General features: G+C 37.1%; 1 long non-coding RNA gene across 1 annotated transcript in view; it reads left to right on the forward strand.

Annotated features, from left to right (window-relative positions):
• LOC144371690 (uncharacterized) overlaps positions 1 to 23967 on the forward strand; it is a 470318-nt gene that overhangs the window by 206556 nt on the left and 239795 nt on the right. The window contains exon 5 of the long non-coding RNA XR_013431687.1: positions 4579 to 4734. This is a non-coding gene — a long non-coding RNA (uncharacterized LOC144371690). The remainder of the gene's footprint in view (positions 1 to 4578; positions 4735 to 23967) is intronic.

Consider the following 23967-nt stretch of genomic DNA (forward strand, 5'->3'; position numbering starts at 1 on the left):
ACCTCAGGTGCTCCTTCCCTTCACCAGGTGTACTCAATCTGTAGGCTTCATCTTGTCTACTTACCTAGCTACACTGGGCACTAACTTTCCTAAATTTCTCCTCATGTTGTGTCTCTTACCTCCCAGATATATGTTTCTGCCTAGCGCTCATGTTAGTTCATTTCTCTTATTAGCTTCTTTCTCTTAGGAAGCCTAGGTATTCCAGAATCTTTTCTTCGAAATACCTGGACACATTATTCCTTGAACTATGGGTTTAAGTATTGTCATTGCCTGAATATTTCTGGTATTATGGTCATTCTGTAGACCTGAACTTCCATCCTTTGTAAGATGCAATGCCAGTTCAAATGAAGCCAAAGTTTAAAAAATTAATGAACACCCTTCCTATTCTTCCATTCAATCATTTTTATGCCAAGTCACATAGCTAAATCATTTCCCTTGTCCCCAAACTTTTTGTTTCAGCCTTTTCTACTTTTTTCCCTGAGATCCTGGCATGCCTTGTGGTCAAGTTTCCTTACATGAGCACTGTTGGTTGAACTCAAATGCTTACTTCTTTAGCACTATGCTATGAACAACTTACCTAAAGGGCAAGAAGGCTCCCCTGCATGAACAATAATGTAGACTGTGAATCAAAACAATTTATTTCCTAGAGCTCAACAGCTGAGTTTTCACTGCAAGTGTAGAAAAGGGTAGAGAAATAACTCAGCTTTCTCTGCTTCGTCTGACTTTCAAGCAGCACATTAATATGGCTAGTTAGTGCTTTCCAATTTATGCCATCAACATTGTAAATTCAGTAGCTTAAGTCTCACAGTGGTTTTGGTATAAGCCTTTAATCTTAGTAATGATTCCTTGATCAGCTGTGGCCCTTCCAATACAGAGGTCATTAGAGGTCCCTGTTGAGAACTCCCCAGCTGTTTCAGTTCAGTTCATGTATATTTATTTACATGGCTTTTGAACCACATTTGGGTATGCAGGAGCACAGCTCCTTTTAGAGATTGGTGTTCCAGATCATTTCCTGAAAGTGCAGTGGATCTGGGAAAAAAATCAAACCCAAGGCATAGTGTGTCTGCATTGCTTGAGATGAGACTGGCACCCTGCTTTTAACTACTTCAGGGTTAATGACAGTCCTGCCAGAGCCTCTTTGTTGCTTTCACAAAGGCCAATTGGAAACCTAAAAAAGGCCATTTTCCAGGTAGGATATCATTGTGTTGGCAAAGGCAGGACATTTAGACAAGGAAATCAAAATGATCTACTGAAAAGTGAAAAATGCAGTCAAATTGGTCTTTTGACATTACTAAGACCAGAATAAAATGTGCTAGCTTGAAGTATCAGGCCAAAAAGGTTTGCATTTGTAGACTTCATAGTGATCAATGTCATGTCATAGCTGACCATTGCAGAAAAAGATCCATTTTGAAAGAACTTGTGAAAGACCTGCAGCATCAAATGGCACCTGAGTGGATTTTTAAGGATTTATGTACTTCTCTTAGGAATGTAAAAGTATATAGCAATGCGCTCCTAGAGGTGAAAAGGATGTTAGAGATTATCTGAATCAATCTCCCAAATTTACAAGATGACAGATCTAAAGATGGGAAGCTGCTTGCTGAAATTCACACAGTGAGTTAGTGCAGAGTCAAGACTAAACTATAGGTCATGATTAGAGCAGTTCAGTGTCCCATCCTCATTTGAAAACTATAGATAGATTAGTGGCAAATTTCACATCTCAGTGCTCCAAATTAGCAAGTCAGCAAAGCTTTGAAGTCAGGCATGGGATAGCCCTGATCTACTGGTAAGTAATTATGTGAACTTGACTAAATTACTTAAACTCTCTGGTACTCAATTTCTGCAGTTGTGAAACAGGGATAAAGATAACTATGTTAAAAGGTACTTCTGGGGTTAAATGTGATAGCATGTATAAATTGCCTAGTGCCATACATAGCTATTCAGTGATCAAGAAAATGAAGCTGAGGTTATTGACATTGTTATTATTTCCAAAGGAGTCCTCTGAAACACCAAGTTTCCTTTTTTTCAAATTTTTTCTTTGTTTTTATGTCATTGACTATTGGACTAGAGGTCATAAGCAGGCACAGATTTTCAAGTCTCTATCAGTTGAGACTAGAGCCCAAATAAGAACAAAGCTGCTGTGATTGTATTGTGTTACAGGGAGGAAATATAATTTGATTTACCAAAAATCAATTTAGAGAACTCATCTCAAACCTACCTGCATAAAGCCAGGCACATCTGCACAGCAGTAACAACACATAGAGGCATTTCTGCTGAAAAAGTGTCTTCTAGTAAAGTGGAAAGAATGTACACAGTCTTAGCCTCCAGCTGGGTAGCAAATTTCAGAATATTTCCTGAACAAAGGCTAGTAAGCATGAGGTATGTCATGTTTGATCATTAGGTAGTTCAGCTGGAAAAAAAGTAACATACACCAAGACAGCAAGGGCTGTCAGATACTCCGTGTGGTGCTTGCAGAATTGGGGTTCTTTTATTTGCTTTTTCCGATTCTCAACTGAACTTCCTTCAGTTATCCACAGAATGACCTCAGGGACACCCAGCTGGATTTTATCTCATCTCTTTCCATTAGCTCTCCCATCCTGCCACCAGTTTTTCTTTTCCTTAGTGATCAATAGTGAGATCTCTTTCTATGACAAATAACAAAGCCCTCAGCATTGCCATTTTTTTCTAGTGGCTGTGGCTGCCTCAGCCCCAGGCCAGGAAGCCAGAATTGTGGCTATTGATTTGATTACAGCTCTGAGAAGGAAGGGGGGATGAAAGCTTGTACTTCTGTTAGATTAGGAACTAGTTGCCATAACTAATCTGGAGCCTGAGTATAACCCTGAATAATTTATAAAGACAGGAATTGAGATATTTGTGGAAAAAAGGTCAAATTCCTGTATTGTACCCAATGACTTCTACGTCCAATGATGGTAACTAAGCAGTTCATTAAAGTTTGACTTATGAAGTATCCAGGATTAATTTCTCTTTGGACTGTAATTCAAACTAGACACTTTTGAATGTCCCATCAAAAACATGTTTACTGTCTGGAGCACTGGGATGCTAGAGACAGAGAACTTATGTTCACTTGGGAGTGTAAGAAGTAGGGCAAGTCTGCTCCTCATCCACCTCCAGTATAATACCCAAGAAGATATTGTCACAGCAGCTTCTCCACAAAGGGGTAAATGAACAGCAGAAATGAAATCCCATGAAAATCTCTAAGGAGATTCAGATGGGGAAAAAAAAACCCAGAGGTTTCTTGGAACTAGTTTATTTGGGGCCAAGGTTTCAGAGAAGAAAGAAAGTCCTATCTGGGCCTCTAGTTGACCATCTGTATGAGAGATGGTTCAAGTGATCCCAGAGGTTCTGGTGAGCCATAACATGTTATATATCCTATTATAATAACCACCATTTACTGAGGGATTATTATGTGCTAGGCAGCATGCTAAGCACTTTGCATATCTAATCTCATTTAATCCTTAAACAACTCAATGAAGAAGCTAGTATTGCCTACCATTTCCATTTTAAAAACAAGGAAATTGGAGCTCTGAGAAGCAATTTTCCTAAGCTAGTAGATGGCAAAGTTGGGATTTAAATTCAATCCTCCCTGACTTTAAAGACAGAATCAGTTCCTGGCTTCATAGAGTTCTCAGCCTTGTGTATCTTAATTGGCTAAACCATTAGATCCCCTCTTCATTTCTCGCATGATAGTCCTCACTGGATATCAAATGGCACTGTGAAAGACATGAGCCTTCCTGAGCTATATCCTCATGTAGATTTCCTTACTTCAAAGAGATATGATATCCACAAACCAATTAACTGCTATTTACATGAGATTCTGAGTTACTTGATCAAAAATCATTAGGTCAAGAGACCTAAGGGTACAGACAAGTAACAAAGCCCACTTGCCTAGTGTATTCAGAGCCTTAGGTTTGATCTCCAACACTGCAAAAACAAAACCAAAAACAACAACAAAGAAAACAAACAACAGGAACAGTTCTAACAGAATGAGCCTGGGGAGCAGAGATATTTGATTAGGGGTAGCCAGTGTTTGATGGGGATCCTTAATGGAATGCCCTGAGCAACAGAGATAAAAGTTAAGGGGCTGCAGTTGTGGGTCAGCTGTAGAGTGCTCACTTAGCATGTGCAAGGCACTGGATTAGGTCCTCAGCACCACATAAAAATAAATAAATAAAATAAAGATATTGTGTCCATCTACAACTAAAACATATTAAAACAAAAGTTAACTCAGAGGACATGGAAAGGTATAGAAGCTATCTTACTGTAACTGCTGTAACAAAAAATTCCCATTTTTTAAAAAATTTCTTTTTTTAAGAGAGAGAGAGAGAGAGAGAGAGAGAGAGAGAGAGAGAGAGAGAAAGAATTTTTTAATATTTATTTTTCAGTTTTCAGTGGACACAACATCTTTATTTCATTTTTTTTGTAGTGCTGAGGATTGAACCCGGTGCCCAGCACATGCCAGGCAAGCATGTTACTGCTTGAGCCACATCCCCAGCCCTCCCACCTCTCTTTTGCATAATACATTAAAACTGTATGTCTTTTTCATAACACTGTCTTCTATAGGACTGCAGAAATGATTGGCTCCACTTATCCATCAGAGTCTCAGCTTCCTTCCATCAAGTCACTATGTCATCTTCTAGGGCCTCAGTTTCTTCCACTGGATCCTTCTAGCAACAAATGGGAGGAAACACAGAAGACATACCAATTCTTTGGTTCAGGGTGAGTGAAATCAGTATTACTCATTGCTGAAAGTTGGTTACAAGGTCCCCTCTACATGTAAGGGGTTTGGGAAGAATAGTCCAGTGGTGTACCAAAGAAGAAGAGACAGAGATTTTGGTGGACCCATAGCATTGTTTTTGACTTAGGAGGAAAGAGAAGATAGGGAGAAGGCAGAATGAAGGTGAAAATGGCTTACAACAGTAACCATTACTTCATTCTTTTTTGTTTTGCCATCAAGATCTAGGAGAGCTTATGCAATAACAGGACTACAATGTTACCCAACACCAGGTGGCATCATTCACATTATAGTCTACATGAATGACTCCTCTAGAGCACAATCATATGTCTTTATCTTTAAAAAATGATTTGGGGTTGCTTGGCATTCTTGGGGGATACAGTTGCTCAAAGCACAACCTTTGGACTTTTTCAAAGATGTAATTTGAAAGCAGAATACAAAGAGGCAGAGAGCACTAGTGCTACAGTGACAGGATTTGATTTAAGACCAGTGAGACAGATGGTGGTATGTTTTCTTAGAGGCAAACCAGGAAACAACAGATTTGCAAACAAATTTTAACTGCCATCATTCTTCTAATACCCCACATGAGCAACACAAGCCACTGTGAAGCACAGTGCTTCCTGAAGGCAGTTGTCTTTCCAGTGTTTTCCTTCCTGCCTATTCAAAGGGGAAGAGGTCTGTGTCAGTGTCAACGAAATAATTCCACCTTTAATAGTACTGAAACTGTAACCTTTATTCTAGTCTCTGAGTAACTGGAATAAGTTCTATCTATAATAGAGAAGCATAGGAAATGTCTAAGTCAAGTTGGTTTACTTACTGCGGGTTATGAGGATGGGTTCTGGTCTGGATCTGAATTGAACAATTGAGCAAACCCAAGTTTGTGTACATATTAGAGAAACACAAGAGAAAAGCAAAACTTGCAAGTAATTTGCCTTTCTTCCTGATTGGCCTGTACTCTGATAGATCATTTAAAGCCTGCCATATGTCTGATGGAATGAGTGTTTCTAAATCTTTGCTATATCACTTATTTGCCATGAAGTTGAGCCACCACAATTTCCCTTTGGCCCATGGTGATTGAAAACTCCAGTTTTTATGAAATACATTTCAATGAATATACTGGCTATAGTTGTACAGAACACATTTTTTTGGATACTTAAGTTTGGAATTTTAACAATCAGGTCTTTCCTGCCTCTGGTTCATCTCTAGTGGGATCTTTAGGGAATATGGAGACAGTTAGGAAGCTGTCAGTGAGAGCAGGTGAAGTACAGGCAGGTGCCTCTGTTTGTACTTTGCAAGTATCCCCAAAATAGACTTTACTTTCCACAGCTCTGCCCAGGTATTATTGTATTTTTCATCATAACAGCTTGCCAATTAGGATTTCTGCCCTCTCCTTTTCAATGCATTCTAAATAATAATGCCAGATTATTTTAAAGATACAGTGCTACTTCCGCCATTCCTTTGCTCAAAATTCTTAAAGGACCAAAAAAATCCAAAGTAATAAAACTAAATTTTTGGCTATACATTCAAGGTTCTCTATGTTTGGGTCTCTAATTGCCTTTTCATTTTTACCTTTCTGACCCTCCTTATAACAAACTGAGAGCTTATCATAAGATGCCCTGTGTTTTCTTACTTTCATGCCTTTGCTCTCTCTCAATCACTCTTCTCTCTCTCCCCTGTCTCTCTAATCATTACCTGGGAAATCTACTCATTCTTTAACTCTCAGTTCAAATTTTACCTGATCTTTGAAGCTTCAGTACCTATCCAAGTGAAAAGGAATCACTCCTATGCATGCCTATAGCATATTTCTGGTGCCCATATTTGACATTTATGCTATTCTGCCTCAAGCGTTAGTTTGTTATTTACAAGTGTGTCACCACTAGTCTGCGAATACCCCTCAAATACAAGGGCTGTGTCTTTTTCATCTCTATATGTTCTATAGACAGTGCAGTATCTGGCAGAGAGGAGGTGTGTGAAGAATACTTGGTGACTTAAATTAATCACTTCTTTAGTTTTTTTCCCTGTGATAAAAGTGATAATAGCTTCCTTATTGTGGGCACCAACTTTATTTCTGCCAGTGGGGTCAGAAGTAGGGGGTCAAGCTACTCCCTTTCTGTATTGAAGCAATCAAGCTGAAAACCAAAGTTGGTGAATGCTTTCTCCAAAGAGCCATCAGCAGTATTTATCATAAAGTTTTAAGAACAGGTTGGTATGTTAGAAAGGGGGATTTGGGGAAAAGTTGAGTCAGAGTACATGTCCATCACTGAAAAGGGTCTAGAACAGCCATAAGAGCCTGCAGATTTACCCAATGATCATATATGTATATATATATGCATACACATATGTATACATAAAGGTGAAATTTACTGTGGTGTATTCATATGTGTATATAGCATAGTGTGGTCAGTTTCATTTCACCATCCTCCCCTTCTCCCATCCCTCATCCTCCCTCAAGCCACTTCCAAGTATACCTCATAACTTGCCAAGTTTCATTTTGTTTCTATCTTCATTTCTTTCCTCAGGATCAAACATATATCCCATGCTTTGTACCTGTAACATAAGTTGTGCTGTTATTTATATCTAGTTGGGGTGACAGGATATGTACCTAAGAAGATAGATATCACAATATATAGCATATGAATTAATAATAAAAGAAGTCTGGAGCCAGCTGGCTGGCTTTGAATCATCACTGCATTACTTACTAGCTGGGGGAATCCTAGAAAAGTTATTTTACTGTCTGAAATTCAAATTGCTCATATGCAAAAATGCATAATAATAATAGTAGTATCTAACTTAAGACAACACTGTGACAGTTAAATAAAGATAAAAAGAGTACTTACAAGTGTTACTGTTATTATTATATAAGATCACAAAAATAAAATGGCTTCAGATGTGGCTTAGTGATAGAGCATATAACTAGCATGCATGAGGTCCCAAGCTCAAGCTCAATCCCTACTATTCTCTCTCTCTCTCTCTCTCTCTCTCTCTCTCTCTCTCTCTCTCTCTCTCTCACACACACACACACACACACACACACACACACGCACATGCACATACACGCACACACACACACGATTACAAAATATAATATTATGTAATAAACAAATAACAAATGTCAGGGCATCAGAAGCTGTGGTTTCTATCCTGACTGCCACTTACTTACTTCAGCCAACATACATTTCCCTCTCAAATTCTTGGTATGCTAACTATGTTAGTCAGCATTATGCCGCTGTAAACAAAATACCAGAAAAAACTTAAAGGAAGAAAGTTTATTTGGGCTAACAGTTTCAGAGGTTCAGTCCATTGTCAGCTGAATACATTGCTCTGGGCCCCACTGAAACAGAATATCATGGTGGAAGGACATGGCAGAAGAAGCTGCTCAGTTCATGACAGCCAGGAAGCAGAGAGCTTTAGTGCAAGGAGCCAATGATAATATAATCCCAAAGGGCATACCCCCAGCCATGCTCTAGCTGACTAGAGTTTTCACCCATTAATCCATTCAAACCATCCATCAAATGGAATAATCCACCAATTAAGTTAGAGCTCTCACAATCTAATCATTTCACCTCCTGCATCAACACAGAAGCTTTGGGAGGACACAACACATCCAAATCAAAATATTATGAAATGAAGTGTAGAACTAAATTATATCTAAAGCTCCTTCCAGCTCTAGAATGCTAGTGTTTAATATTGAATGCAAGCTCCTTTCCTACTAGGAGATGGTTTATTAAAAACGAAGAAAAAAAAAGGAGGGGTGGAAAATGTAATTCATATCTGCCAAGGGGGATTTTTTTCCTTCTCTTTCTTTCATTGGCTTCTGATAATCAAACAAATATCAAATGGGTGGAGGTTGGTTTTTATGCCTCCTATCTTGATTTTTCATCTTTCTTCCAGCCACCATTTCACCAGCATTCAGGAAAATGAAAGCCCTAAAAAAATAAGGGTCCTTAAAAGCCACTAGTTGCAAAACAGCAGAGGTGATTGTCTGATGCAGAGATTCAGCTCAGTGCAGCTTTATTTAGAGATCATTTCATGTAATTAAAACTGCAGTCTATCTAAAAAGATAGCAATCTTCTTTTGGGAAAGAATGCTTTTATTAACTAACTGTCTAATTGATATGAAATTTTCAAATAACTTTCTTTTTAAGACCTGCAGAAAAAGATTAAAGTGAGCTTGAATGCAGTTGTCATTTAAAAGCATACTATTATCAGCACCGGTGTGAGACATGCACATTTCAATGATTCCCAGGTCCTTTTTTCATTTTAGTTAGTACTCTAATAACTCTCCTTCCATGATCTCCACCCACCACAGCAAAATAAGGTCAAAAAAGTATCTATTTATCCTGTGATTACCTCTTTTTGGCTTTTTAAACTAGATCAATTTGTGAACCACCCTCTAAGTGCCCATAATGGCTGATCACTGTTACTTGACATGGGTCCAGTTTCCATGTGTAAGATGATAGAGTGATTCAGAGTGACAGGATTTGAAGGAAGTGAAATTTGGTTGAGATATTTCATCTTAAAGATAGTATGGTAGGAAGCTAATAGTATTCTGCTTGTGCAGGTAAAATAATGGCAATTTCTTACCAGTTAACCCAATAACAGTTATGCCTGGGTCCAAGTGCACACCACTGGCTCATTTTCCGGGAAATATTCATTCAAGCCATTGACCACTATTCCTTGGAACCATAGACAGGGACTGCAGCGTTATGTTCATTGAGGTCTTTTGTAGTATTTGTGCAAAATAGTATTAATTCAAAATAAAAACTTGCCTCCTTTTCACCATTTTAATCCTCAATGTTTCTTTCTTTCACTTGCTTTTTGGTTTATCTCCTTTCACTGCTATAGTTTTCTTTTTACATTTTTGCTTTCACTCTTGCTCTTGTTCTCTACCTAAGTAAGTAAGAGTGGAGATTTGGAATCCTGTTTTTGCTACTTATTTTTCTATGATACTGGGCAAGGCAAGGGTTTTTTTTTGGCTGTATATTCTTCATTTGTAAACTTGGAAAATCATAACTACTTCATCAGGTTGTTGTAAACATTATATGAGACAATGTACATAAACCACTTAGAGCTGTGCCTAGTACATGCTAAACACTTAGTCGTTTTTAATATTCTTTTTGTTTTTTCTCCTTTCATGTTTTATTTATCCCTTACATTTTCTTCTTATTTTTCCCTGCCTTTCATTCTCATCAGTACTGAACTATAATTTTCAGTGCTGCTATTTTGTCTTAGCAACTAGACAGCTCTGGGCAGGTACTTGACAACTTTGACATATATTTTAATCTCTTTCCTTTGGAGCATCCTTCTTCTGGAAGTCACAGAAGTTTTTATACAATGCAATTATTATCATGTGATTTTTTTTACTAATAAACTAAATCCTAAATCCTCATCATAAAATACAAGGCCATCCATAATATGGCTTGTACCATCATATTCAAACTTTATTTATGCTCCTGAAATAATCTGCAAAAGTAGGTAACAGGTGTGCTTGAACCCAAACACATCACTTTGGTTTCTCTGAACCATAGTGCATCCTTGTCTACTTTTCTGCCTTCTGAACCCTTGTGCAGCTATTAATATCCAGCCACAAATTGTTCTCCAACTTCATTGTCCAGTTTTGATTCTTCTTTCCTTTCTGCTTGCACAAAATTTCATGAAAATTACTATGACAATGTCTATCACAATGTTAGTATGGATCTTCTCAAATAGATTGGGAACCCCTGGGAATATAGCTCTATTTTTCTACCTTCTCTTTATAGTTTCTGGGTCCTATAACTTTTCTGGTAATTAAAGAAATAGGCATCCTACTTTCAAAACTAGTTGCTTATCAATCTAGAGAATATTAACATTTGGATTTATGTCCATGTACCTGCCATGATTTTTCAACTTTGATATCTTGGCTCAGTTGCAGATAATCATGGTATCTTTGAAAACAGGCAAGTAAATTTTAATATATACATAACTGAACTGTATGAAGACCGGAGAGATGGCCAAGGATGGGCGTTCAAATTTCCACTCAGCCTTAGGGTTCTATTTTTTTTCTTTATACTAAGAATTGAACCCAGGGGTGCCTAACCACTGAGCTACATCCACAGTTCTTTATCAACCTTTTTTTTTTTTTTTTTTTTTTTTGCATGTGGTGCTCAGTATCAAGCCTAGTGCTTAACACATTTGAGGCAGGTGCTCTACTAGTGAGCCCCAACCCCAGCCCCTCTCTCCAGTTCTTTTTATTATTATTTTGAGACAAGTTCTCATTAAGTTTCTGAGGCTGGCTGTGAACTTGGGATTCTCTTTCCTCAGTGTCCTGAGTCAGTGGGATTATAGATATGCACCACTACATCCAGCCTTAGTGTTCTATTTTAACAAGCCATAGAGTTACTATTTCTTGAGAAGTGCTTGATAATTATCATGGACTATTATTTTGATTATTTTTCTATCAGAGATTCTCAGATAATAAGATGTTAAGAATCTTTTTTGGGGAGCTAGATATGCATGTGAGAGAGTAAAATCTTTCCGGTTTTTCTCACATATTGGCCTCCCTCCCAGTTCTGAAGTTCTACCCTTTGTGCTTTTCACTTTTGCATCTGGGCCATTACCTGACTGGATTGCCAGCAATTTACAATGAAAATTAAATACAATTTCCACTCTGTAGGAACTTTAGGAAGTAATCTTAAGAAAAAAAAGCTCTGAAAACCTTTGGATCGTCAAATTTGAAAGCTCATATATTCAAAGAAAGAACAGAATCTAGATGGGGGATTTGTGGCTGTCACTGGTGTCAGCACAGGATAATAAACTAGAATGAGTTTCAGCAGGAAACTAAGAAAAGAGGTGGGAACAGGGAGGAAGACCTATCAATATATCTAGGAGAGATTACACAGTGTTCTTAGAAACTAGAACACTGAAGTATCTAAAGGTGGAGGGGAAAGAATGGAATGAAAGGAAATGAGTATGTTTATTTGCTAACTAGGGAACAATGAAATTGGAGAAATGAGAAATAAGGAAATAGACATTAGGGCTGGAAAATGCCCACCATGCCACCTGATTCTGAAGTTGTCTCAAGGTTAAAATTTCCTAATTCAGTTAGACTATATCCAAGAATCCTGACACAGATAAGAATCTGGCCATACTTCAGCATGAATTCATCCCAAGAGCAATGTCACTACAGCACATCTGTGGAAACACGACTAGTTTTGAATGTGAGCTCACCTCATCTGAGCAACTTCTCCAAACTGGACAGGCAAATATATGCTGAAATTAGAAACGTGTGGGAATCATAAGAATCAGAATAGTCTTGGCTCTATCAATAAACAGCTGTGTAGCCTTGAGCAAATCACTTCCTTTTTCTGTTTCTTATTTGTCTCCTCTGAAATAAAGACCATTAAGCTCTGCTCTGAATGCTTCAAGATTGTGAGAATCAAATGAGCTGGCACTGAAAAGTGTGGTTACAGTGTCTTCTGTCAGGTTACTGGGCTCAGCTCCCAGAGATTTAAGCTCTATTGTGGCTATCAAGAAACAACACTCTCTCTCCAGGAAGATAACTGGAGGACTGTTATAGACAGACTGAGTAGCCATGTCCTCAATTCTTTCATCTACATAGATCTACTTATGTGAGTCTGGAACTTGTTGCACAGGTTAGAAGCAACATTGTCAATGGTAAGCATAGGAACATTTTAAAATGTTAGAAATGATAAATTCATGAATTTCCTGTGGTATTGATTCCAAAAGCATTATACAGCTCAAAGGTCAGGACTGTGTTTTGTGTGCACATTCTGTATGGTTTCAGGGGAAATAAAACAGAAATAAACCAGAAATAAACCAACTTGGTAGTCTTAAAAGTGTTCTGATCCCAAGAGCCAATGTCATTATGAGCAGAGAGCACAGATTGAGCTGCCAGAAGTAAGGAGGGGTCTGGAGATATTTACATTTTGCTGAACAAAGAATGGGCTGACTTTCCTTTGTGTACAAAAATGACACACTTTAGACCCAATACAATCTTCCTTTAGTTTTTCTCTAGTACTCAGGATGGATTTGTATTGAGCCATCCTCATAATCTCAGTTGAGCCAAAGTCCCCCTCAGCGTGGTAACTCACTGAGCTAAGGTTAGGTTTCAGGCTGTGCCTTGGTTAGAGCTCTAGCTCTAGCTACTGGAACATTTTTTCTCTATATATGTCAAACTTCTACCTTAGATTTGAAATATATATATGAAAGACAGAAAGAGAGGAAGAGAGAGAGAATTAATCCAAATAAATTAATGTGGTTTGCAAATTTCCTTGGAAGATACCTTTGAATATATTAAGAGACATATTGGTATAGTTCTTCAGTGCCTACACTCACCATTGTCTATGTTTGTGTGTGTGTGTGAATGTTTATTGGAACAATGCTTTGTGTCACCCATGATATCAGGGGAATTATTGGCCATGGGAGGACCAAACTAGATATGCAGCAAAGAAATACATCTGTTATGTGGCTTTGACATCTACAATTTCTATTATGAATCTTTTAATAGATCATTTGGTTCCTATTGGAATTGACAGCAAGAAAGAATGATGGCACATGAGAGGATTTTCTGGGTCAGTTCTTGAAGTAGTGTATATCAATTTTGTCCACATTTCATTGTACAGACTCAACCACATGCTCATATCAACTTCAAGTAAGTCTTGGAAATGTGTAGCTTTTTGTCTCCAAAGGAAAGGTAACATATTTTGTGAATACATTGCAGTTTCTGCCACATCAAGTTTTCTTAAAATGAAGTTTATAATTTTTTGTTTTCATTTTATATGCGTTTCTAGAAAGCATAAGATGAATAATGATCAGATATTGAAATTATCACCCCTGGAATCACATTTGGAAATGCTATAAAACAATGGATAAGAAAATGGACTTAGATGTTAGGAAGCCTTAGATTCATGTTCTAGCCCTTCTACCTTTAATCCTGGAGCTGGTAGTATTACTATGATTAGGGATACTAGTAGCAGCATGTGCAAGTAGAGCATTGGTTTACCTGTGAGGAATAAGACCCATGATAAGTAGATCCAGTTAAAATCCATGTGGGTTGGGATAGGCAAAGACACCTTCATAATTAGTAATTATAGAAGGTAATGGTTTTCTATAAATCTCTTCAACATTGGCCAATACATTAACTTTTCTTTTAGCCTTGGGGGAGCCATGGTGCTCCTATGCAATCTTGTCAGGCTTAACTAACTATTGAGCTGTAGGTTCTAGAAAATCCATAGACATCCTCCTGCTTGATGCTAGACCATATTTCAATACATGCCACCCCACCAGAGATTTCTGAGCAGTAATATTCTTAATTCAACATACAAAGCTGTGTGCTATTAACCATCATACTGTATTCCTTCTGTCTTCCAAGTTCTATCTATGTAGTCATCTCTCCAGGAGACCTGTCTTGATTACTTCCATGATTATTCTTCTTTCTCAACAGCTCAGAAAATATTGTTCAGTTGACTTTGTAATTATATATTTTCTAGTTCTTTGAGAGTGACAATCAACCTTTTTCTTGTATTTATCTGCTTGGACAACAATTAGATTGTCAGATTATTGTTGGTATGGACAAAGCAGCTTTCCATCTTCTATTTTCTCTATATCACCTGTAAAGTACCTAAGATCGACTTTTTTACACAGTTGTCATTTAGAACAAGTTGAGTGATTAACCAGCCATTTCATTATATCCCTGGAGTACTGCCATATTCTTTAAAAAAAAGCTGCAAAAACAGGCCTTACTGCTTTTTGATTTTTCTGTAGGGGGTGACAACTGATAAAAAACAAAAATTTGCCTGATAGTTCTTAAAATAATTCACAAGGCCTCTGGAATGTGTTGCCTGTTTTGGTCATGTGACTAGAAGATGTCTATGGGATCTTTTTAGGTACCAGAGGACCTTGCAAATGAACAACATTGTATATAAGTTTGAGGTCAAAGTCTGAGCCACAAACCAGAAGGGGTCATAGGAAATGTTGGGAATTGGCTCACATAGTGATAAACAAATATTGTTCTTCTTGAGTAAATCCAAGAAATAGAGCAGTATGATTTGGGATTTGTATAAATGGAAAGTCATTGGAAGCCACATACCAGTGAGTGATGGAAGTTCAGGCTGTTAACAGGAACAATATTTAACATACTGTTAATTGGGTGGTAATTAAAAATGTAACTGGGTAGTGCAGAGACATGGTGCTCTTTTTTGGTACTGGGGATTGAATCAAGGGGCACCCTATGACTGAGCTATATATCCATCCCTTTTTATGACAATTATTATTTGTTTTTATTTTGAGACAGGGTCTCACTAAGCTGCCAAAGTTTCCTCTAACCTTCAATCCTCCTTCCTCAGCCTCAGAAGTCACTAGTGTCACAGACATGCACTACACCTAGAAAGATATGGTGCTTTTAACATGAGGGAAAAAATAGCCTTCACTAAGTTTTGTGATAAAAAGCAGTATACATTTTTCTTCTGTGCTATGCAGTATTTCTCACCAAATATATTGAAAAGTAGCCATCTTAGATCTGTTCAGGCCAGCAGAGCACTGTAAAGTTTCTTGTAAGAAACTGTGGATGAAAGAGAAAATCTATATATTGTACTTGGTAAAGTTACTTGCTATTCTTTACCATTGAGAGAGTAATCCAACAGACATTAACTGAGGAAGCACATACTTTATATTGTACTCTCTATTAGGTGATAAGAGATTTGACAGTGTAGAAAGTAGTTGGCCTCTGACCCTTAAACAATAAACAGACAAATCACTGTCCACCACATATCACACTATGAGATGTGTCACCTGAAGGGGGAGGAGTCTATGACACTGAGAAGGACTGTTTCTATTGTGGTTATCTGTAAAATTTCTACATTATAAAATTATATTTTAGGAGGCTGGGGCTATAGCTTAGTGGTAGAGTACTTGCCTAGCATGTGTGAGGCCTGGGTTTAATCCTTAGCACCACATAAAAATAAACAAGTAAAATAAGATGTTCTGTCTATCTACAACAGCAACAAAAAAATTTTTAATTATATTTTTTTTCTCTGAAAGTGACACAAGTTAAAAAATTAGAAAATATAACAAAGGAAATAATTCATAATGCTACAAGCAGAGATAATCACAGATACTATTTTATGCATTTCCTTCATTTTTATTTGCATTATTTAGATGTATGTAAACATATTTGATGAACTGTATAAAAATTTCAATCCTGGCCTGGGGTTGTAGCTCAGTGGTAGAGCACTTGCCTGGCATGCATGAGGCTCTGGGTTCCATCCTCAGTATCACATAAAAATGAATAAGTAAAAATAAAGATATTGTGGGGCCGGGGTTGTGGCTCAACAGTAGAGCACTCACCTAGCAAGTGTGAGCCCCTGAGTTTGATCCTCAGCACCACATAAAAATAAAAATAAATAAAATAAAGGCATTGTGTCCAACTATAACTAAAATAATAAAATATTAAAAAATAATAAAGGTATTGTGTTCATCTACAACTAAGAAAATATAAAAAGTTTCAATCCTGCTTTTACACAGTAAGTTATAAGGATTTGTTATTAATATACCATAAATATAATTTTAGTAGTTGAATAATATTTGTAGATAGATTTTTACATAAGAGGGGAAGAGGGAAAGGAAGGGAGGGAAAAAGAGAGTAAGAAGGAGAAGGAGACTTAATATTCTGTAAGACAGTCTTCTGTGATATAAAGCCTACAATACTTGTCCCCAAGATACCCTTTGGTGACCACCTGTCAATTAGAATCTCTGCATAACTATATTGTAGCCTTAAATTCAGGACCTCATGGATATTAATAGGCCATGTCAAGGGTGTAGTCTTTCTTCTTAGGTATGATTCTGGGCATTCATAGAATTTAGGAGTTTGCCTTTCATGGGATCTGAAAGACCACAGAATCATAGTTATGCATTAAGAAAATCTGGAATTTTTAATGTAAATGTAAGACGACAGGGAAACTAAGGGAAGATCTTTCCCTTTATTTGGTTAAGAAATGAGGGTTTTGTAGTTCTAGTTGAGCACAGACCACAAGAATGTCTTCATTTCTGACACCAACTCCAAATTTGAGGGGTTCCTAAAACCACCCTAAGGTTCAATGATTTGGTTGAAGAATTCACAGAACTCACTGAAATAAATTATATTTGTGGTTATAGTTTATTACAGGGAAGAATGCAGCTTAAAATATATCAAGGTAAGATGTACATGGGGAAGGGTCAAGGAAAGTTGCAAATTCAGAGCTTCTAGTTGCCTTTTCCTATGGAATCATGGAAAGTGTTATGTTATTATCATCAATGCATGATAATATTCACAGTTCATTACCAACTAGGAAAGTTCATTGCAACTGTGGTGTCCAGAGTTTGTATTTGGGTTCCATTATTGACTGCCAACATGACTAACTTCTAATTTTCGGGCCCTCCAGAGGTGTGACTGAAACCATGTGGCTGGTGTATACTTTCTACCTCTCTTAAGGCACAGTGAACACTGCATGTCCCAAAGTTTCTGTCAGAGTCTAATTGTTAGCCTGTCCAGTGGCTAAGGCCTCCAGGTGAACAAAGGCATTCCTATCAGGCATAGCATTACAGCACTTAAAAATACTTCCAAAAAGCCAACATCAAAGGTCAGATCTCTTACTGGGAAAGATTAATTTTTACTAGATACACATCCTGTCTAGTAAAGATCTCCCTTTACCAGTATGTGGCATTGTTTGAAGGAAACCATTGAGGAAGCTGATACTAGGTTTTCTTTTCTTTTGGAAGGGAGATAGTGATTTAAGCACATAAATATTTCTCAGTGGTTATGTATCCTGGCACTTTGGCCTATTCTTGTTTCTCTGAAAGGTTGTCCAAGTGTAACTAAGGGTAGAATAAGTAGCTCTAATACAGTGTTCTATGAGAAGTATTAAAATAACCCCCAACAACCAATCAGTTCCTTCATATCCTGGGGCCATATAACATCAGAACCAAATGATATTTTAAAGATCATTCAGTTTGGAAGTTGGAAAACTATAACATGGGTAGTGTGAATCTTTCTCTGTTTTCTCTCTTTTTTGAAGTGGGGTTGCATTAGGGATTAAGCCCAAGTTCTCACACATTCTAGGCAAGCACTCCACCACTGAGCTATACCTAAGCACCTCTGCATATTTTCATAAAATTTTATGGAAATTGAGCCATGTCCATTAATTTATGTATTATATATAGCTGCTTTCATGCTATAAAAGCAGAGTTGGATACTTATGACAGAGATCATATCACTGCAAAAGCACTATATGTTCCTTTACAAAAAAAAATGTTTACCAGGCACAATGGTGAACACCTAAAATCCCACAGGCTTGGGAGGCTGAGGTAGGAGGACTGCAAGTTAAAAGCCAGTCTCAGCTATTTAGTGAGACCCTAAGCAACTTGAGGGGAACCTGTCTCAAAATAAAAAAAAAATAATAAAAATAAGTAAGGGCTGTGGCTTAGTGGTTAAACCCTCTGGACTAGTCCAACAATATCATTATGCAGATGCAAAAATTGAAACTCAAAATTGGATAAATTCTGTTAACTATCTATTGGAGAAATTCCATTAAATTAGATAAATATCTATTGAATCTCTACTTTATGCTGGGCACTGTTGAAGGCACTTGAGATACATCAGTGAACAAGACTGATTAAAGAATGATAGGCTAATTATACTAACATTAAACTAATGTTAGCTATTGTTAGTAACATGGGAAAAAGACTAACAAGGATAGTGGGTTAAAGTAGAATCAGGAGTGTGGGGTGAGAACAAGAGTTGGAATTTTAAAATTTTAAATGCAGTAATGACAACAGGCTTCATTGAGAAGTTGAGATTTGAGAAAAAAGCATTGACGAAGGTTATGGTGAGCTTTGGAGACATTCTGGAGAAGATCTTTCCAGGCAAAGGGAAAGGATTATACAGCATCCTGAGGAATAGCAAGCAGGCCAGTTTGTGTAAAGTGAGTAACAGGGTGTAGTAGAAGATGAGGGAAGAGAGGCCATGGTGTACCAGATGTCATAGTGTTTATAAAACCATTGGGAAGAATATGAGTGAAATGAGGAAAATGAAAACTTTTAAGCAGATAAGTTAAGATTTCAAAAGAATTTTTATAGCTTCAGTGTTGAAGTTGAAGTGATAGGATGGTGAGAGGGAAAACAGGAGACTAGTTCGTAAACTCTGATAGTAATCCAGCCTAGCAATGATATCAATTTGGGCCATCAATGTTTATTGGGAGTGAGTACTGGGGATTGAACCCAGTGGTGCTTAACCACTTAGCCATATCCCCCCTCCATTTTTATATTTTATTTAGAAACAGGGTCTCACTGAGTTTTTTAGGGCCTTGCTAAGTTGCTGAATCTGGTTTTGAATTTGGGATCCTCTGGCTTCAGCCTCCTGAGCCATTGGGATTACAGGTGTGCACCACCATGCCTGTTTAACTTGGGTCATCCTATTAGTAGTGGAAGAAGTAATAAGTGATTAAATTCTTCATTTTGAAGATAGAGCTAACAGGGTTTGCTGAAGATTTGGAAGCTGGGTATAGAGGAAGAAATGAATCATGGTTTTTGGCCTAAGTAACTGGAAGGATGGAGTTGTCAAAGTCATATAGTAAGATGGTAGAAAAATGAGGTTTGGAAGCTAAGCTCTCCTAATTCCCAGTCTGGTGTCCTTCCCACTGTATGATTGTGTCTTCCTGGGTATACTGATATGATTTGATCAGAAAATGGAAGTTGGCCTAAAGAACATGCAGGAGCAGCAATGTGTGAATAATAAATGACAAGTCTCAGAGCTATGTCTATTACATAGTATCACTATTTCCAGGATTATCTCTCTGAGAGCAGGGAAGGAAAATTTCCTTAATATTTAGCTCAAGCTCATTAAAAAGTGTCCTCTTGACCAGCTTTGATAAGGAGAAGAAAACAAACATAATGGCTCTGCTTGAATTTCATAAGATAATAAATATTCCAAGTGAACATAATTGTTTTTAACCTTTATGCCAGGTACAATAAATGTCAAAGGGAAAGATAACCCTGTACTCTCCTGGAATGGCTTAAATAATAGGCCCCAGTTTGCTTTAATGGGAACTTACCCAGTAGACACACTCATATAACAAATGAGAAATCCCTAATGAGAGTTGCATTATTTCTATTGGCTTTTATGCCACCCTTAATTGATTGCCATCATGCACAGCTAATTAAGAGCATGATAATCTGACTGAGGTGTTTTCAACCAGTGAAATGGTGCTTGCTTTCAAACAATGACTTCTGGAAGCCCATGTCAAGGTGGCTGGCAGGTTGCTCTATAGCTGAGAACTGCCCTATTAGAAAGCACTATTCTACACTGACCAGCCTATGGGCAGGGTTATTGTTCCAACTTTAGATGGGAGCTTGGAGATCATCCCTCAACAATGCCCCAAACACCCAAAGACATTGCCTTTTTAGCCTGAGGCTTCCTGGCTAACTTGGTGTACCTAAGGTCATTCCTCTTTCCTCCTCCCCACCTATGCCAGACATTCCCATCAGGAATGTCTTTCTCAGGCCTCTTTTAAGAGGGTAAAAGATGCGCACTGAAAACAGTACTGAGTTTGTATTTAATTTTCAGCTCAGCTACAAACTGGCTATATGACCTTGAATAAATCACTTCTGCTTGTCATATTCTGTTTTCTTCACTAGAAAATGAAAGATTTGGAGACATAAAGTAGTTTTGCCTTTTCATTATTTTATGGCATCAGGTTTGTCAAAAGACAGTGGTTGATTGGAGATGGCTCATCAACCACTGGAGATGGTTCATCAGCTACCACTAGTCTTTTCTCTGAGTTTAGGATAAGACTACTTGCCTCGCTAAACCTAAGCATTTCCTTTTCTGAAAATCTAAATGATCGCAAAAGTATCTTAAATTACAAAAATGCAGACCTATGGCTAGGATCATTAAACTTTTGGTCTGCACCCATGGGAATTATTCCCTCCTATGTGTGAGTGAGTATTTTAGGGATTTTAAATATTTGTGCCTCTTACATTGTACATGTCAGATGGAGGCATAATGTTAGTTCATTTGGAAACTAATTTGTGTTATATAGTTGCAAATTGAGAGCACAAAGAAATGTCATTTTACAACAATCAAGAGAAATGTGTTAATCTATTAATATCAAGTATTGGTGAAAATATAGTGTGATAGGATGGGAACTTTCATCTACTACTGTTCAGAGTATGAATTGGTACAATCTTTATACATGAATATGCACATGTATATCCCAATTAGCATTGTTTATATGGGGAAAACAGGAAATAACATAAATTTACATGTATAATAATATGTAATATCACACATTATTACATGTATAATAATGAATATTATGCAATGAACAAAAATGAATAAGGCACAAACACAGAAGAAATACAAATAGAATAGAGAAAAGGGATCAGAGGAGGGAGGTTGGGAGAGAAGAGGTAGTACTGGGAATTGAAATGGAGCAAACTATGTTATATGCATTTATGAATATGTCAAAATAAACCATACTATTACTATAATGTACTAAAAACAAAACATAAAAAAGAGATAGAGAATGAGTAGCAAAATATTCAGTATATTGAATATCTTTGTATGAAAGAACAGGGAAGCAATTTAAAAGGAAGGAACATAAGGGAGACTTCAAATACAGGTAATATGTTATTTAGTTTACAAATTTAAAAATTATTTTATAAAAACAGTACATGCCTATAAAAAACACTCAAGTAGTACAGAAGAATACCAGCTTAAGATTAGAAATTTCCCCTTTCCTTTATTCTAAAATTCCATTTGAGAGAAAAAGAGCTTTGTCAATAATTTAGAGTGCATTCTTCTAGAACATTGGTACTCAAAGTATGTTCCCTGGATCAACACCATTGGCATGGCATGAAAACTTGTTAGAAATGCAAATTATTTGGTCCCACCCCAGAGTTACTGATTTAGAAACTCTGGAGATGAGGCTGTGCCATCTGTGTTTTAATAAGCCCTCTGAGTGGTTATCAGCCCTAGCTGAATAACAATAGACTCACCAGAGGAACTTTTAAAAAATACCAGATCCCAAGGTCCTACCTCCAGAGGATTTTTTAAAGCTCTTCCAGTAATTATATGCCAGAATGGAAAGTCACTTTCAAGGCTTTCTACCAAACATAAACATAAAATAATAAATAGAAAAATATATTATTAATGAGAAGTACAAAATATAGAAAATATATAAGATTTTATCTTATGTATGACAGAATCTTTCACATCCTATAGTTTTCAAAAATAATACATATGCAACTATTAATCTATTTTATTTTTTTAGAGTAGTGAATCTCAAAACAGGTGATTTTATCTCACGGGGGGACATCTGGAAATCTTTAAAGCCTTTTTTGTTTATTATTACTGGGGGTGGTACTCTATCAATTTTTAAGTAGAGGTCAGGGATGCTGCTATATATCCTATGTATAGGCATGCAGAATAGCTCCCACAACAATGAATTATCTGGCCTCAAGTGTCAATAGTGCTGAGGTTGAGGAACCCTGTTTTAGAAGAATATGTAGTGTTATTAGATTTTAACAAATCTATTCAGTATTCTTTAATGGCTTCATTTAATAGCCATGGACTGTGGAGGGTTTGAGAACATGTGGGTTATCTGGGTATGTCTTGTCTCTGTAAACATTTTGACAAAACTCAGTAAAGTAGGGAATATGATGTTTGCTCATTTTCTGTTCCTGTAGTCATCAACACATTGCTGTGCATGTAAAAGGTATTGGAGAAAAGATTATTGGATCAAAATCATTCCCAATCCCCACAATATAGTGGGATTCTTCTGTATTTGTCTCTGATTTTTGTTAAACCCAAGAAATGAGGGCTGGGTGAAGTTCTTTCTGTCAATAACAAATGGAATTAACTGTAGTGTCTCGAGTGTATTGCAGAGTGAATGATTAAAAATCATTGGCAAATAGTAAGCTGTCTGCTGTGACCTTTCAGTGCTTGGTATTTTGACTGATGGTCCCCTCTTTACAGTTTAGTAAAGTTGTAAACACAGAGACATGAAACCCACTGATGGGCCAGGCATTCAAATACCGAATATGAAAAGGTCAGTGCCAAACTTTGCTTGCTGATATGACTCAGACTGGCTTAGACTGGGTGGGCCTATGACATTGTAGCTTTGAGCTGTTGACTTAAAGTGAAAATGACAAATGGTTGTGTAGCAAATGGAACAGGAAAATCTTTAGTTTGAATCCTCCTGGAGGATTAGAACCCACTTTTGGCTGAAATTTTGGCCTGGATAAGACCATGTACATTTCAAGTAGATAATGTCACGTGGATGGAAGCTTTGAAGGATTTGACTAGGATGTTGTTTCTTTCTCCCTTTTCTTTCATTATCTATCTTCCAATATAGATAGATGCTTAACCTTTATCTATCTCTCTGGCTCTTGCACTTGTCTGTTTCTCAATAGGGATCTACACTCTATGCTGTTAAATGTGGAACCCTTGGTCAACTATTTTACACTGAAATTTTTACTTTTGCTTTCATATGTGTCTCATTTTCCATATTTTCACCTTTGTATTCATTACTTTGTACATCATTAAGACTGTCTTGGTCCATGAAATATTTTCATTCTCCAGTTTCTTCAGCTTTGAGATGTAGTAATTCTCTTATACTAGAAGATATTGAAGCATTTATTTGTTTATTTACTGTGCATTATCATGTTCCTAATATTTTTCAGACCCCATGTAAGTTGCCAAGGGGTGGCATCTGGTTTCTCCTGTATGAAAGTAATCAGTATATGAAGAAGACCAACACCTATAGAAATGTAATAAAATGTGAAGTAGGTAGGGATATAGACAGGAAATTGTTTTACATGTCCCTAATAAATGCCTTCAACTATGTATTGTTGAATTATGATTCCTGTTGTCTTATGATATCTTGGAAATATTTCATGCCTTTCTGATTACTTCTATCTATCAGAGTACAGTTCACCTACAAGACTAGGAAAACAGCTGGTAATAAAGGTGTTGGAGAAGATGCAAAATAATTGGAATGCACATACATTGCTGGTGTGAATATAAGTTGGCACACCATTTTGGAAAATTTTAAGAGTGTCTATTAATTTGAACATATACATATCCTATGACTCATCAATTCTACTTGTAGGAATATCCACAACAGGTGGATGAACATCGTGAACATGTTTACCAAAATGTCTATACTACATTGTTTATAGTGGCAC

This window comes from Ictidomys tridecemlineatus, chromosome X (assembly GCF_052094955.1).
Source record: "Ictidomys tridecemlineatus isolate mIctTri1 chromosome X, mIctTri1.hap1, whole genome shotgun sequence".
NCBI lineage: Eukaryota > Metazoa > Chordata > Mammalia > Rodentia > Sciuridae > Ictidomys > Ictidomys tridecemlineatus.